Genomic DNA, 15,126 nt, shown 5'->3' with positions numbered 1-15,126 from the left:
GTTCTGTTTAGGAGGTAATTTTAAAATACTTAATTTGCTGCAGTTCGACCAGAAAATTTAATAGTGACAGGTTTATTCTAATAACCCCAGCAAAAAGGATATTGACATGAGCTGCCCTCATAAGCAGCAAAAACTACCTTGATATTATACAGCACACTCATTCAAGCCATAACCCACCTGAAAATAAATACATAAAACCAGACAGTCGCTAGTTCTTGAGATACTTATGTACTAACTCATCAGAAGTCCTTAACAAAAACAGAATGAGGAAAGATGATAGATACTCAGAAAAAAATGTATATTGAAAAATAATGGTGAAAAATAAAGTTTTTTTAGATACTGTCTGGACCTTGCCTAATATCTATCATCACTTTGACCTGCATTACAGTAATTAGCATGTGGGATGTGCTGCAGAGCAGTCACAGTTGCTGCCTCCACACCAGATTTCTGGCAAAGAAGTTGCCTCTTTGTTCTATTTCCATTTCCACTAGAACACTTGTTTTGGTGAGGACTAAGTGAAAAAAATAATAAAATAAAATAAAAAAATCCACCTTTTAAAATATTTTCCTTTTAGAAATGGAAACACAAGAAGACAAGTTACTGGGTCTGATCAAAATTTTAGGTACATCCAAGTATCTCTCATTGTCTCTCACCCAGGTGACCTGATAGTTGAAGGCATCAACCTACCATCACAGTGGTCATAAACACCAGGCAGGGGTGGCTGAGAGCAGATGTGGCAACACAGGTCAAGAATGAACCACATGAGCACCAGCACACCAGAAAAACACACACAAACCAAGGGAAGTCAAATGTGGAAGTGTGAGGATAAGAGCACATCTATATAGAGTATTGAAGTGACAGGTGAGCCAAGACTGAGGTCAGGATAAAGGTCAAACTTTCTGTTTACAAAGAACATTTTGAGAATCCATGTGGGCTTGAGGCTGGAGTTAGGATTCAGAGTTCAAAAAACAGAAACAAAATTTCAGAAGTGATTATGATCATTGAGCAAATTCCCTGCCTGAGAAGGGCAGACCATCGGCAGTTTAAGTATAAACCAGGTCTGAGCTGCAAGTTCCCTAATTACTGCCAGCTGCTGTGTTGGAAGCCAAAGATGTCACAGGAGCAGATTTTGAGTGCTGAAGAAAAAGATGCAGGTGCTCTCTAAAAATGTACAGTTTGGTGAGACAATTTAAAAAGAGATCTCTTTCACCTCCAAGGCCATCCTGGTTGGGCTGTATCCATGTTTTACCTTGTTTATTTACGATAAAAGACCTCTAGAAACAAGAAGATATTCATATGTTTTGGTGGTGATTTTATTTGTTTGTTTTTTACTTCCTCCTATTTTCTGTACTTGTAATGAACCATTATCCAGCTATTGACAACGTTTATCAGATTCCTGACTTTCCGCACTAAATTCATCTTAATTTTCCTGCCAGAAAAAGCAAACAACCTCAAAAAGAAAAGCAACACAAAGCCCACAACTAACATCACAGGCACTCCAGGTTCCCAGTATTACTTTGTGGGTCTGTCATGCCTTTCATGAGACAGTGTCAGGAAACCGTACACTTAATTATGAATCACAGCCAATGCACGAGTTCTAAACCTGCTGTATTTATTCAGTATATGACTTAATGACATGCCACAGGCTGAACCCAGACATCTTAGTATCCTGTTCCAAGCTTCCACACTCTGTCAGTCCCTTCCTCCCAAAGTGCTATATTTCTTTCTCCTTTTTTTTGCCCATTTAAACTTAGGATAAGAATATAAGATTATTGAAATTACAACTATTTATGTTGCTGGAAAATTAAATCCTGCCCAATTTTTGTTATGTCTCTAAACAACAAAGGGTGAACTTTATGAACAAGTCCTTTTACAGGAGACCAAAGAAAAAGATTCAGCCAGATGCACTTGGTTTGCATAACAACTGTTTTATGTGCTTATGCTCTCAAAAAACAAATGCTTAAAAATCATAAATCTAAGAATTAATTCCATTTTCACAATAGTGGAAAATGAATCTCTTCTTACAAAGGACGAGAAGAGCCACAGAGCCTGAATGCACACAGCTAAAAGAGATGAATGGATGTCTCACCCATTCATAAATTCTTTGTGCGGCAAATCCAGTGAAGAAGGAAATTTAGAGAAGGAACATATTCACAGATGAAGAGCAAAGAGACAAAACATACAAGGAAACTAAAAATATTCTGTCACAAAACACTCCTGATTGCAGAAAATGTAATCCCATAATCAGAGATTTGCAATCCTCATGGCTGGCATAAAAACATTACATTTCTATTGAAGACCAGAGTTCATAGCAAAGCTTTCTGTGTATACAAATATAATTGTATATGCATTCAGCAAATGTTAATGGAATTCTAAGAAGAATTAAAGCCAGACAGTGTGGTGAATATAAAGGTCAATCAGAGTTACATTAAAACATTCTGTTCCAGCTTTTATCCATTCAGCATCCAGGAGAGATCATTACGACTTGGAATGAAAAGAAAGAGAAGGTATGGGGGGCAATCATTTCTTCTTACTAGAAGAGCGGGCGGCAAGAAAAAACCTGCTAAATGGCTTTATTTGCAGAAAAATGAAAGTAAGAGAACAGCTGTGCTAAAATAGAGTTTGTCTTTGTTATTAAACAAAGCACAATCACTATACATGACGGATGTAGAGAGCAAATAACCAAAGTAAGGCCTTGTGCAAGCCTATGCTCATTTCCAAACCATTTTCCCATTTCACGTCTGTTCATTTAAGGCTCCCGTTCCCAACAGAACTATCATTCCTCTCACAGTAAATAGATTTTTCACTTCAATAAATTCAAGGGTTGACACTACTTCAACACTGATTTTACCCTGTAGTAACATTTTTGGCTTCTGGTTAACCCTTGCTACATAAGATAAAAAAAATAAGTTAATCTATCATTTTTTTATCTCATTTTTCTTGTTCTTGAGTTTGAATAACATTACCTTGCTTCAAATATATATATATATATATATATATTATTTAATTACAGTGTTGAAATTATGGTGACAGTAGTTGCAGAAAGACGCATCAAGGTCAATAGTCAATTTGATCTGGAAAAGCTTTCTTCTTTTGTGCCATGTCAGATAAAAAAGAATATCCATGGTTACAGCTATTAATATTTATCTCCAAAAGGAGAGAAAAATGCTAGACAACAGAAGACAACATTGATTTCAGGTGTACAGGGCATTGTGCAGCATTAAAAAAATGGGACCTTATGATGGGAGTGAGAACAGTTTTCTACTGTACTTAAAGCCCACAAAACTGAGAAAGGATGACTAAGTTGTTTGTTTTGATGCAGAACTTCCAATATTTGGTGTTAAAAAGGCTTCTTCCAATTTTCTGTCTCCAAAGCACTGTGAAACCTTCTGGAGGAGGTGCTGCAAGGGCACGATATGGGAACATCAGATGGCCATTGCTCAACCCATTCGCATCACAGGATTTCCTCCCTAGTGTGGTCTGAAGCTTGCTTCAAGTGAAAGAGTAAATTTGCTTTCTCACGTTAACTTGTGATAAAGTGCAAGTTCAGACCCACAGTCACAGGCACACAGCATAGATGAGTCTGAATGACTATGGATCATAGATGACTATACATGACGGGATGAAAGCATGAAAGAAGGCAAAACTACAGAATGAGTTCACCTTCATGTGCTTGGCTTCTAGTTCAGGGCAGGCTCTTTCACTAGGAGTAGAAGGGTCCATGCCCCCCCCCCCCCAACTTTGCTGAGGGTCATCTCAGTAAAGTCCTACTCCTAGAAACTCTCATCTTGCACTAAGAGACAGTAATATCAGGCACATGACAGCACAAAGGCCAGTATACTGTACCTGCCTGCTGAGATTCCCAGCAATGTTTGAGCTGCCACCACGGTCAGGTCTTCTAGAGGGAAGATTTTACACACATTTACATTTTCTTTTTAAATACATTTTACACAGAAAATCTGACAAAGGCTGTCATATCATAATATCAATAGCTCTAAAAGAGCAGTAGAACTGAAGACTGGCACAAGATCTTATAAACATCCTGAATCTGAAGTTGTTGACCTTGAGTATTAGTACTATACAGCAGCTGAGGACTGAAAAATAGACATAAAACTCTTTTTTTTTAATTTTTTCTTCCCACAAAAGACAAAATGTAAATTCTGCTCATTGAGTGATTTCTTTGTATGAAACCTCTCTGTTACAGAATGTTTTTCCCCTGGAGGGGTGTTGCTAGAGAACTGCACTGGACATATGGCACCAGACATTTGAAAGGTACACCTGCCTTATTGCCTTCTTACCAACATCTACTCATACCAAGAACAGGACACAGTCTTTGAAAATTGTCCTCTTAGCCCATAGATCTTAGCAATAGTAATGAACACATAGGATATATAAGTGTCTATGTCAACAAATAAGCAATGAGCACAAGAATATGTGTACTAATGGTACACGTACGGTAGTTATTTATACATCCTCTAACATAAACTTCTATTATTGGCAAGTGTGTTTTAGGGTGGTAGTTACAATACCATCACTGATGCTACCTCTTTCCTTGGCAGGACTGCAGAATAGACAGTTCTGGTTTAAGCAACACACAGATCAGCAATTAAGAGCATTATCCCAACAACTTCTGCTTCTGTAGGAGCTGCATCATCTGTTGGATTTTGTGCATTGACTCAGCTTCTGTGACTACCGAGCAGAAATGACACATTTTAGATGTACACATGCAGTACATATATCACAAGCTCAGATGGCAAAAGTAGACAGCCAAGGCAAAAATGGCTTGTTGTATTTACAAATATATATCAAGCCTAGAATATAAATAAATCATTCACAGCAGATACCTGCCTTGCTTCTTCCACCCCAAAATCTCATTGTGCATCAATAAAAGCCTCATTCTCAGTAAGAATTGATTCTTCCTCCAAGAACTGATTTCAATAAGAGAGATTAAGCTGAAGGAAAATTCTCTGCATAGTCACCTCAGCGTCTCTCCAGTGACTACTGAATTAGAAGACTAACAATGCATTTCAACTTTTCTGGGAAAAATCAAATCTCACCTGAACATGGAGAAATACTTGTAGAACTAGGAGTAACAAGGCCAACTCATGTCTCCTGACATAACAGTATATTAAGTTAGGGAAGAATAGAAATGAGTTGGAAACGATGAAGGAAACAGCGGGAAAGGAGACAAGAGCAGCAGAAAAGAAACACCATCAGGAGACAAACTAGAAGTTGGGACAGACAGGAGATTTGTTTCTGTTGTTGCAATGAGGAATGGCAGGATGGTGGGAGGTGAAGGGGTGATGTGGTCTGTGAGAAGACCGAACGCTGCTAATGCTGGCTGCTCTCCAGGAACGTAGCCATAGGGAGTGTCAGCAGTCCCAACAACCCTAATGCTGAGAAGAGCTAAAAATAAAATAAAATCAAGCTTCAAGGATGCTATTTTATATGCTTTATAGTAAAAAGATAGGGAATCACAAAAAATAATAGGCATTGGGGAGTCTAACAGATTTAACAACACACAGTAGTGCTGTATGTAAATTATGAGAAGATGAGCTTTTCCATTTAAGAATGATTTTTAGTTGTTGAGGTAGAATGGAAACTGCTCTAGTACAAACAATGGGGAAAAGAGAGCATTTCTTTTCTCTCTCATCTTTGTAATTGAAATCTCAAACTTTAAGCTGCCAGTTTATTAATTAATTAGTCTAGCTTGCGCTTTTAGCTAGTCTATTTATACTGTCATTTCTTGTTCATGTTTTGCACTTTGTGTTACTTGGAAATCTACAGCAAATCTGGGCTCATGGGCACCAAATATTGCTGCTATTCCTTTAAAATTAAGATTTGTGTAGCTGTCAAAATCAGGGGCCAGATGTCAAATCAGGGCCCAGGAAGTTTTTATTAATGAGTCAGAAAAGATCAAGGATTCTTTTCTTATGGCTTGGGAGAGTAAATGGATATTTATTTAATCAGCTCCTCTGACCACAACATACTCTTTCTTAGCTTTTCAGAAGGCTTTCCTACTTTAAAGGACAAGGAAAGAAGTGACCTCCAAAGTTTTAAAAGATTGATGGATATATTCAATTCTCCAACTACTTCCTAACTTATTTTTTAATACTAAGCATAAAATGTTTCTGAAGTTTTTTTACTCCTAATGTATTACATTAGGAAAACAATGTATGAACTATATAGATCACTGTTAAACAAGAATCAAAATCTTCAATCTTTATTTCAATACTTCTATTTCAATGGACCTTCATTAAATTCTGAACTCAACAATTCTTTTCTTTCATGGAATTCTTAAATAATCATCTCATTTGTTATAAATAGCTTAGGTATACCTGAAAAATATCAGCATTCATTTCTAAAACCTGTCTTAGTTTGGATAAGATTTGGCTTGCACGGCTCTCAAAGACTATCTGTAAATTTCTCAGATCAAAGTTTTTCACAATGATAAATGCTCTTACTACATGTATCATCCATTTTAAAGAGTGCTGAGCTCTTTCTAAGGAGAAAGATGTGTTTTGACTTGAACTCACAAAAATAGTGAACAGAAAGCCACTTGTCACATTGGCAAAGTCTTGGCTAATATTTGTTTAAATTAAATTAACTGTAATGACTTTCGTCTATCATACTTAAGCTGGCACTGTACAGGTACCTACAAATAATTTTCTTTTTGTTTTCATGAGAGCTAGAGAAAATTAATCCTAATTATTTTAAATGGGACTGTGCTGACTGTTTAATATGCTAGTACTTCAGCAAAACACCTACTCAACATATTGCACATTAAAAAAGTTACCACTCTTTATAGGGCCAGTACTGTAGCATTTGGAGAGAAAGACAGATAACTGTGCAGGGGTACAAACCATCAAACTTCTCTGCATTTAGAAGGTGTAGAAAAGAGATCAAGGGAGTGGGTGTACCTGATGGGTAACATTAACTTTATTAGTTTGGGCAATTTTCTATATTTTATGGAAAATGCCACCAGTCATCAATTTACAACATACAGAAAATGGTAGAAAAATCTGATTGACACCAAATCTATAGTATAGTTAATATACTTATGATAATGAGCTTGTTTAGAAAATATTTAATTACATTACAATATGATGCACACACCTCTTTTCAAAATGAGCTCTCTTCAGTCTGCTAACAGACTCCAATAATAATCAGACTCCTAATAATAATTATTATACATTTTTTGTATAACCTTTTAAGGTCCTCAAATACCAATAGTACTTGGGTAACCAGAAATGAATGACTTCCTTAAACTGTGACATTCTACCATTGCCTTCTAGATGTAACATGATTGATACTCAGTGGGAAGCAGTGAACATACTCTGAGTGGGAAATACAAAATCACAAGTATGCCTACATGAAGGGTGGCCTTTACAGTGCTACCACGACACTTTTTAGGGTTGCTGTGATTTTAATAGGAAGCACAACCTACATATGCAAAGATAATAAAAACGTATGTTGGCTCACAGGCTTTTTAAAATCATATTAATGATAGTACATACTACTGAGAAACTGCTCATAAATTTGTCCTACTGTTTAGCTGGTGTTGCTTCCCAGTACATGCTTGAGAATTATAACTATCATGTTCATAATCTGCTTTCATCATTTTAAAAAGTTGATTTGATTTGCTTTATGGTTTGCAACTGCCATTGATGAGATAGTTAGACTGGCTCTTAACTGACTGTGCTGTTTTTCTTTCTACTTAAGGTGATTTGAAGTCTTTTTTTCCTGCTTAAAACAGATGATGAATATAAAAGAAACCCACAAATTTATGCATGTGAAGATCTTGTATTGTATGACTTGCCTGAAAGACATTCTTATTGATGTCATTACATGTACTGCAACATCCATACTCCTTTTCTTCAACTCTAATATACAATTGCCTTTTTATAAATCTGTGATTTGCTCTTAATAACACCAGTAACTATGGCATCTTTCCACTAGCTTTTTCATATACTTTCCACAGTGGCTGGGATAGAAATCACGTGCAAAATAATAATGTTGTATGGGAAGAGAAACACAGCCAGGTGTATTGCTTTCAGGCTCAATGATGTTTTCTTGCTGATAGGTTCTATTGCCTGACAACAGGCAGTTTAAAACAACCATTCTTGTTTGGAATTGCAACTGCACTGTCCTGAATACAGTCGCTTACTGCAGAAAGAAACCAAATTGACAGAAGTTTGCTTAGATTAATGCTTATGAAATGGTATAAAAAAAAAGGAAGTGGTTATTTTTTCTCTGATTTAGAAAAGATCCTGAACTTGTAAATATGAAACAGAATATAGCTTCCTCTGAAACTAATAAAAAATGAGCACATTTCTCCATCTACTGAAGCAAAGATTATTTAACTGAAATGGACCTTCTCTGACAATAAAAAACTTGGTAATTTTTCCTATAAACTGATGAAACATCTGGAACTGGATTCTGCATCTGTCAAAATATTTTGACAGTTTTAAAGGCAAAGATAAGCCGGTTCAAGACACACCAAGAAGAATAAAATCTGTTCTGTTCTTGCAGCTGGTGGTGTTGGGATAACTCTAATGAGTTATTTAAAAGCATGTTGGAACTTGGGAAAGCTGCAGAAATACTTTGTATTTCCATATGAATATGGCACATCTATGTGAGCCTGTTCTTCTTGTAATTTGTCTAATATTGATCAGACTTTTCGTGACAAAACACCCCTAATGGGTAGAAGAAGAAAAACTACTTGCTTAAGAACTTTTGCTATCCTTTCATGAAACGTTACTGCATTTAATGTCTAATAATTATTTTTGTGTTAAGGAATTTTTACTAAGAATTCCATATGTGTTTTTACAGAGAGAGGGAGAGAAATCGAAAGTAGTCCAACAATAAAAGCACACTACTATGAAATGTGACAAACCACAGATATGAAATAAATATATTAAGATCATTGGATTAAAAACAATAAGTTAAGCCCTTAATATTATAGCTGGCCTTGCATTACCTTGCACTTTATCTCTTTGGGGAGCTATCACTGAAATCAAAACATCTTTTACTAACTATTTTCTATACCTCAAGGAATTCAAAGCTGGAAATGTATGTCTTGAGACTGACACAAAAAAATCAGTTCTTCCATAAAAGGAGCTGCCTTTTACTACTTCACATCAAATTATCACAGAGTAATTCTAACTGTGAAATAAAATATATTTTAAAATGTCTTTTCTGAGCACAGGAGCAATAAACACACAACAGTGATGTAGCATATAAGATCATGGACATACCTGCTCTGACAACAGACTATTGTGGATCTAATAACAATGTGACATGAAAGCCTCTGCAAAAACAAGAGCAACCCCATGCCCATCCAATCCTTTGATTTTTTTCCAACATCTGGAGTGTTAGAACAATGTTTTACATGACACAAAACAGGACCGACACCACCAACTGCTTTAATATCAGCCATCAAAAAATAGCTATTAGATTGACCTATTAAAACCAGCTGACCAAGCAGAATTCAGTCAGATTATCAGCTTTGCTATAGAAAACAGATTTCGCAAACAAATGCAATTCCATCACTTAAAGTTTCTTACAATTCTTCCTATTATTTTATATTGACACTTGTCATATAAATCACAGACTGGGGAAAAGGTGTCAGAAGCTGGTATCTTGTTTCCACTGTGTTCTCAAAGTTTGTATTTCCATTTTATTATGTAGCCTGGAAAATATGAATCTTGGATCTTATATATGTGAAAATTATAAAAGTCACAGGAGTTGAAAAGTAATTTTTTTTCCTAGTATATGAATACCAGACGTAGAATACATTAAATAAATGTAAAGAGAGAGACTAATCAATTTCTAACATTTCAAATGATTGCTATTTTTAAGCTTAGAACAGCAAAACACAGTGCCCATATAAATGTAACATTCAAGATAGCAAGAGATATTAAACTTGTAAGAAACATTGCTCTAAAGCCTTCCCAGGTCCTTAATAAAAACATTCATCTGATCTCCAAAATGTTAAGATACTGCATACAAAGTTCATTGGTAAAAAGACTTTGCTAACTTTTCCTCTTTTTCACTCCATCATTTGTCACTTCAGTTCTACCAACAGAAAAAGCATTGCTGTCCAATGTCTTTAGCACAATTAGAATTATTGAAAAATCAGGTCTCATGCTGCTCATGTTTTCTTTATGGCATTTTATAACCATCTGCTATTTGTACTGTTTTGTGCTATATTTTCCTCTGTTAATTAGAAACAGTGATGGTTAGGTTGTTGTTAATTAGAAACAGTGACAGTAAGGTGGTATCTTTCTTGTATCTCTGTAATTTCTTCCAGACTTTAGTGATGCATCTCTCTTTTTTCTAAACTCTCCAGGACACATTAAATATTATTCTTTTTCACCTATCATTGCAAACCTCAAGATGAATCATTTGGTATTAAAATCAGATAGTAAAAAGAAGGTCTGTTTTCTTCATCCATTTGGTAAATTAATTGTGTAAAAAATGTATTTTAGAGATCTTTAAAAATAGGTAGTACCAAGCTTGCTGTAGCATAGAAAACTGCTGAGTTTTCATGACTTGTCCCAATCTGCTAGATGCAAAAAATTTAGTGTCTGTTTTGTGTGTGTGTGTGTGTGTGTGAGTGTGTATGGTTTTTGTATTTGTTTGTTTTTAAAAAACATTTTGTCTGTATTCTATCTTACATATTCATGCTGAGCTTTCTCTCAATTGCAGTCAATTAAACTTATATTGTCATTAAACCTACTACTCTCTCTCTCTCTTTTAAAGGTTGTTCTCACTGTGGCAAAAGGTCAATTTATAAGCACCTCAATTTATAAGTCAGCTCTGGCTGACTCAGTTTCCCATCACAAACAACTTGTTCCAAATTCAATGTTACACAATGCAATCATAGTTAAATCAATAGGTTATTATGGATTTCATCACTAATGAGTAATGTTTTGGCTCTGATTTTACCATGCTGCCATTTGAAGGTTTATTTAGATCAGATTCTGAAAATATTTACAAATTCCAGAAATTTAATGATAACAGACCTACTATTACAGTTGCTGAATGTGGCCACAATAAATTATAGTTTCAGAAATCATAAAACATTCCTGTCTTGCAGGATTTAATCTACTGAATCAGTGAATCATAGGCGAATTCAGGAGGACAGAAGGAGGTACAGGGCTGAAGGGAGCACACTGGAGATGTCCCCAAGATAGTGGGAAACTCTGAAGACTAACCCAGTATTTCACAGAACAGTGTGGTTTTTCTTACTTGCTTAGGTCTAGGAGAAAGTATAGGGGAGTTAGAATTAATATACAATTACTCTTGTTATTTCTCAGCAGAACAGTATTCTGCAACTGTAATACCTTGTTTGTGTGTGTGAGCTGATCTTTGCACAGATAACTTAAGTATCTGCACTGCAGTCCCCCATGCTTCCAGATCTGGTGCCAGTACCAAGATACGGACACAATTTCTGCTGCTTCTTGTTGTCTTCCCTATTTTTTCAATCTAAACTTTTTTTTTTTTTTGTGTGTTGAACTTCTATTTTATCCTCCACAAAGCTCAAAAGTAAATGGAGGAAAAGTTTAAAATAATTCCATTTAAAAACTGACAAGTTCATGTCTCCCCCTGCAACTTGTGTCACTGATTTTTTCAATCCACAAGTCAGTGATAAAGCACAGAGTGATTTGAGCTATTGAAGCTCTGGCCTAGTGCTTTAACAGCTGGCTCATTCTTCTTCTGCAAGTCAGTACCATAATTGGTAATTATAAAGTTAAGAACTAGATTTTCACATTGATTTTGTTTTCTTAGGATAGATCAGATCTTCTATGTATTTTTAATTCCAACACTATTCCATGTAGTTCTGCCTTATTAAGGAATAGATGTTCAGTCCAAAATTACATTCATTTAATTTCCATTGATTGCAACCCTTATTCGTCTAACAGACAGGTCAGAGAGGTTCTGTTCATTTTACTAGGGACTGTTTAGAGGGACAAATGACAATTCAACTGAGTTTTTTCCTTGACTGCTGATTGCCAACTGCAGGTTCTACAGATTTTTTTCCCTGCAGTATGTAGTAGGAAGTGCACATAAACAATCATCTTTGAGTAGCCTGAGAAATTTTGCCATCTGGCAAATAACTCACCCACTACCATTCTCAGTTGGATTTCACCACATAAAGATACAGAATTCCAAAACCAATAACTCATCCCTTGGAATTAACTATCCCCAGGAAAACTGCTTTAAATTATTTCTCCCGTGAGTAAATTACAAACATTTTGCACAGAAATCAATATCCGATTATGTGTATACCCACACATTCATCTTAGGATGTCTCTGAAAATAAATGGAGATGTTATTTGGGCAAGAGAAAGATGTCACCAGGTTTCCTGCAACAACGTTAAGGAAGCCTCAGTGATTCACATGGCGTCTGGCATAGTGTTACTGAGCTGCCCCGTCAGAACCTAGCGTGACTTGATGAGCTGAATGACACTGGGGCAAAAAGGAGTGAACTATCTCAGGTTAGGGTTGCTGACCACAGCATGACCATAACAGCCGCTGGTGGCAGGGGAACAGCATGGACCTGATTTATGAGAAATCTGAACTGATGGGATAAATTAGAAAAAAAGAATTATGCTAAGCAAAACAAGTCAATGTTTTTACAGTTCTGCATATATTATGTTAAATAGATAACAATAGTTTTGTAACATTAAGACATACTTTTTGCTTAAAACAATGCTTTTGCCTAGTTGAAAAAGATCTAGCCAGTAAAGCAATGAAAACCAAGAGACAAGTGTGTCAGTGACATTACTATTTCTAACCTAGACTGATTTGTTTTGATAGAAAACTGTTTACCCTGGCTGGATAATGTTCTTTATGGCTATGTTCGAACTAAAGCTGCTAATTTAAAGTGACATAACATTAAGGTCTAATTCAAAATGGTGCCATTAAAGAGCAGAGCTGGACGTTCTAAAAAAAGATTGTTTGACAGAGGTTTACTGATGAGTGACCCTACCTCAGCTCATTTAGGAATGAAAATTGATCTAGTTTAAAAAGTAAATTGGCTTTCATGGCTCTGTATGATACAAACAAAAGAAACTGTGTGGTTAACACACAGTGTATTGTGTATACCAGTCTAACCATCAAAGAAGGCATATTTGGAAATGCTTTTTTTTTTTTCAGATATGTTTAATTCACCTTGTTGGATGTCACCTCGTGCATTTTCAACCTTTTTTAGTCTATTTTCCTCCCTTTTGGCTGACTACAATTGTTGAATTTTCTGCCAAGAGAAAAGAGTGTTTTCTAAAGAATCTGTGTCATTTCTCTTCGTAATTTCTAATTTATTACCTCTTTCTTTAAACAGTTTAAAGCTAATTAAGTATTTATATTATTATCTTTATAGTTGATTTGCATATGTTTTTAAATCATGTGAAAATTAATGAATTACTTTTAACAGAGATTTCTAACATAGCACAAAAAAAAAAATCTAGAATAATTCATGAAGGTTGCTGTAACCTGGAAGTGAATTTTGAACAGCAAATCATGTCTGACAATGTCCTAAAGATAGAATAGATCTCAGACCTAAATTCTATCTTCATCAGTGAATCTACAAGCTCCTGGAAATTCAAGTTTTTTATCTTTGTGGGTGCCTTTAGTTCCTTGTATAGGTCAACCCAGATATTTTCAGTTCAAACTATGACGTTTTGAAAAACTAGATCCAAGCATGGCAGCTTGAATTCTTCTCTACCAACAACACATTTTCAGATTTTGGAACAGTGAATGAGACAGTGTAGCAAACTGACCTTATGAACAATAACAAATTACACATTAGCCGTTCTTCACCTAGTCAAACACTTTTCATTTGTCCATAATCCTGCTACATCTCCTGACTCTAGACTGTCAAAGATATTTGTGCTTTAGCAAGTACAAAATCTTCCTTTTCTATACTTTTCCCATCTTATGTAATTAATGAAAAATTATTGAAATATAACAGAAAAAAATAAATCAGATCCAACTAGAAATATACAAAATTGCAGATCAGCTCTGATTAAAGAGAAGCATGACACATGGATTACAAAAGACTTAGTCACACAGTAATATGAAAGTACCTGATCTAAAATTGAATAAATCATCAACTGCCAAGTCTTTGTGAATGAAAGCTTTATGAGATGGGACTCATGGTGTTTCCTATCTGTGTCTTGACCCACTGTGAAAGGAATGATCAATTCATCCTCACAGCCCTGAGTGCTATCACACACAAGACAGAAAACACCATAAACTGGAGGTAAAGATCTATATCCAGACATAGTGCTATGAGAATAGTATTAGCTGTGCAATCATTGGAACATTTAACTACTCTCTATTCCCAGTTGCACTGCCTTTTGAAAATATTTATTTAGATTTATCAAGATTTTCAGCAATTTTGAGGACTGTCTTACAGATATCTTGCAAGTATCTTGTAACATCCTGAGGAAACTTCATGATTCTTTGAAGAACAGTGTATTGGAAATGAAAAATAAGATCAAGAGTATAAACAAATAAATATAGGTGTGTAATAGATTATCCAATAACTATCAGAATGGCTGTTTTATTCTTAACATTTTATAGACTAGATGCACTTACCTTCAAGAATATTTTTCAGATGGATTCTTTGATGAATAATGAATCAGGCACAATTACAATCTTTCTTGTAGAGTTCAAAAAGTTTCTGATACCTACCTTTTAAGTCTCCTTCACAGTCACATATAATAGAACTTCAGCTTTCAGTATCGTCTTTTTTTTTTTTTGTTCTTTCCACTGGCATCTATCAAAATTTTTATGAGGTCTATGTTTTCTGTGCCAAACTACTGCCATTTGATGAACTACAAAACACAATAAAGCGTGAATGGGCTATTTGAGTATCTTGCATATTCAGAATATATAGCATTATATGAATATTTCAAATACTAATTTAAGAGACTTGCCTTTAAAAAGATGAAATAAAAATCTACAAAATGCTCATCTGTGTGTTTCTATATGTATTTTCTTCTGTGCATCACTTAGATTATGTGAATTGACAACTAGTTTGTGGTTTATCTTCTCCAGACTTGATATTTTCCCCAAAAATATCATTATTCAAAACAATTACAGTCCTCTGGTAAGCTG

General features: G+C 35.2%; 1 long non-coding RNA gene across 8 annotated transcripts in view; it reads right to left on the bottom strand.

The window, feature by feature from the left end:
• LOC106033253 (uncharacterized) overlaps positions 1-15,126 on the bottom strand; it is a 416,430-nt gene that overhangs the window by 22,829 nt on the left and 378,475 nt on the right. For all 8 annotated transcript variants that reach the window (XR_010834383.1, XR_010834379.1, XR_010834380.1 and 5 more), the window contains one exon: positions 14,701-14,843. This is a non-coding gene — a long non-coding RNA (uncharacterized lncRNA). The remainder of the gene's footprint in view (positions 1-14,700; positions 14,844-15,126) is intronic.

This window comes from Anser cygnoides, chromosome 12, assembly GCF_040182565.1.
Source record: "Anser cygnoides isolate HZ-2024a breed goose chromosome 12, Taihu_goose_T2T_genome, whole genome shotgun sequence".
Lineage (NCBI taxonomy): Eukaryota > Metazoa > Chordata > Aves > Anseriformes > Anatidae > Anser > Anser cygnoides.
The sequence above is the reverse complement of the archived record's forward strand: the minus strand, read 5'-3'. Positions and strand labels throughout refer to the sequence as shown.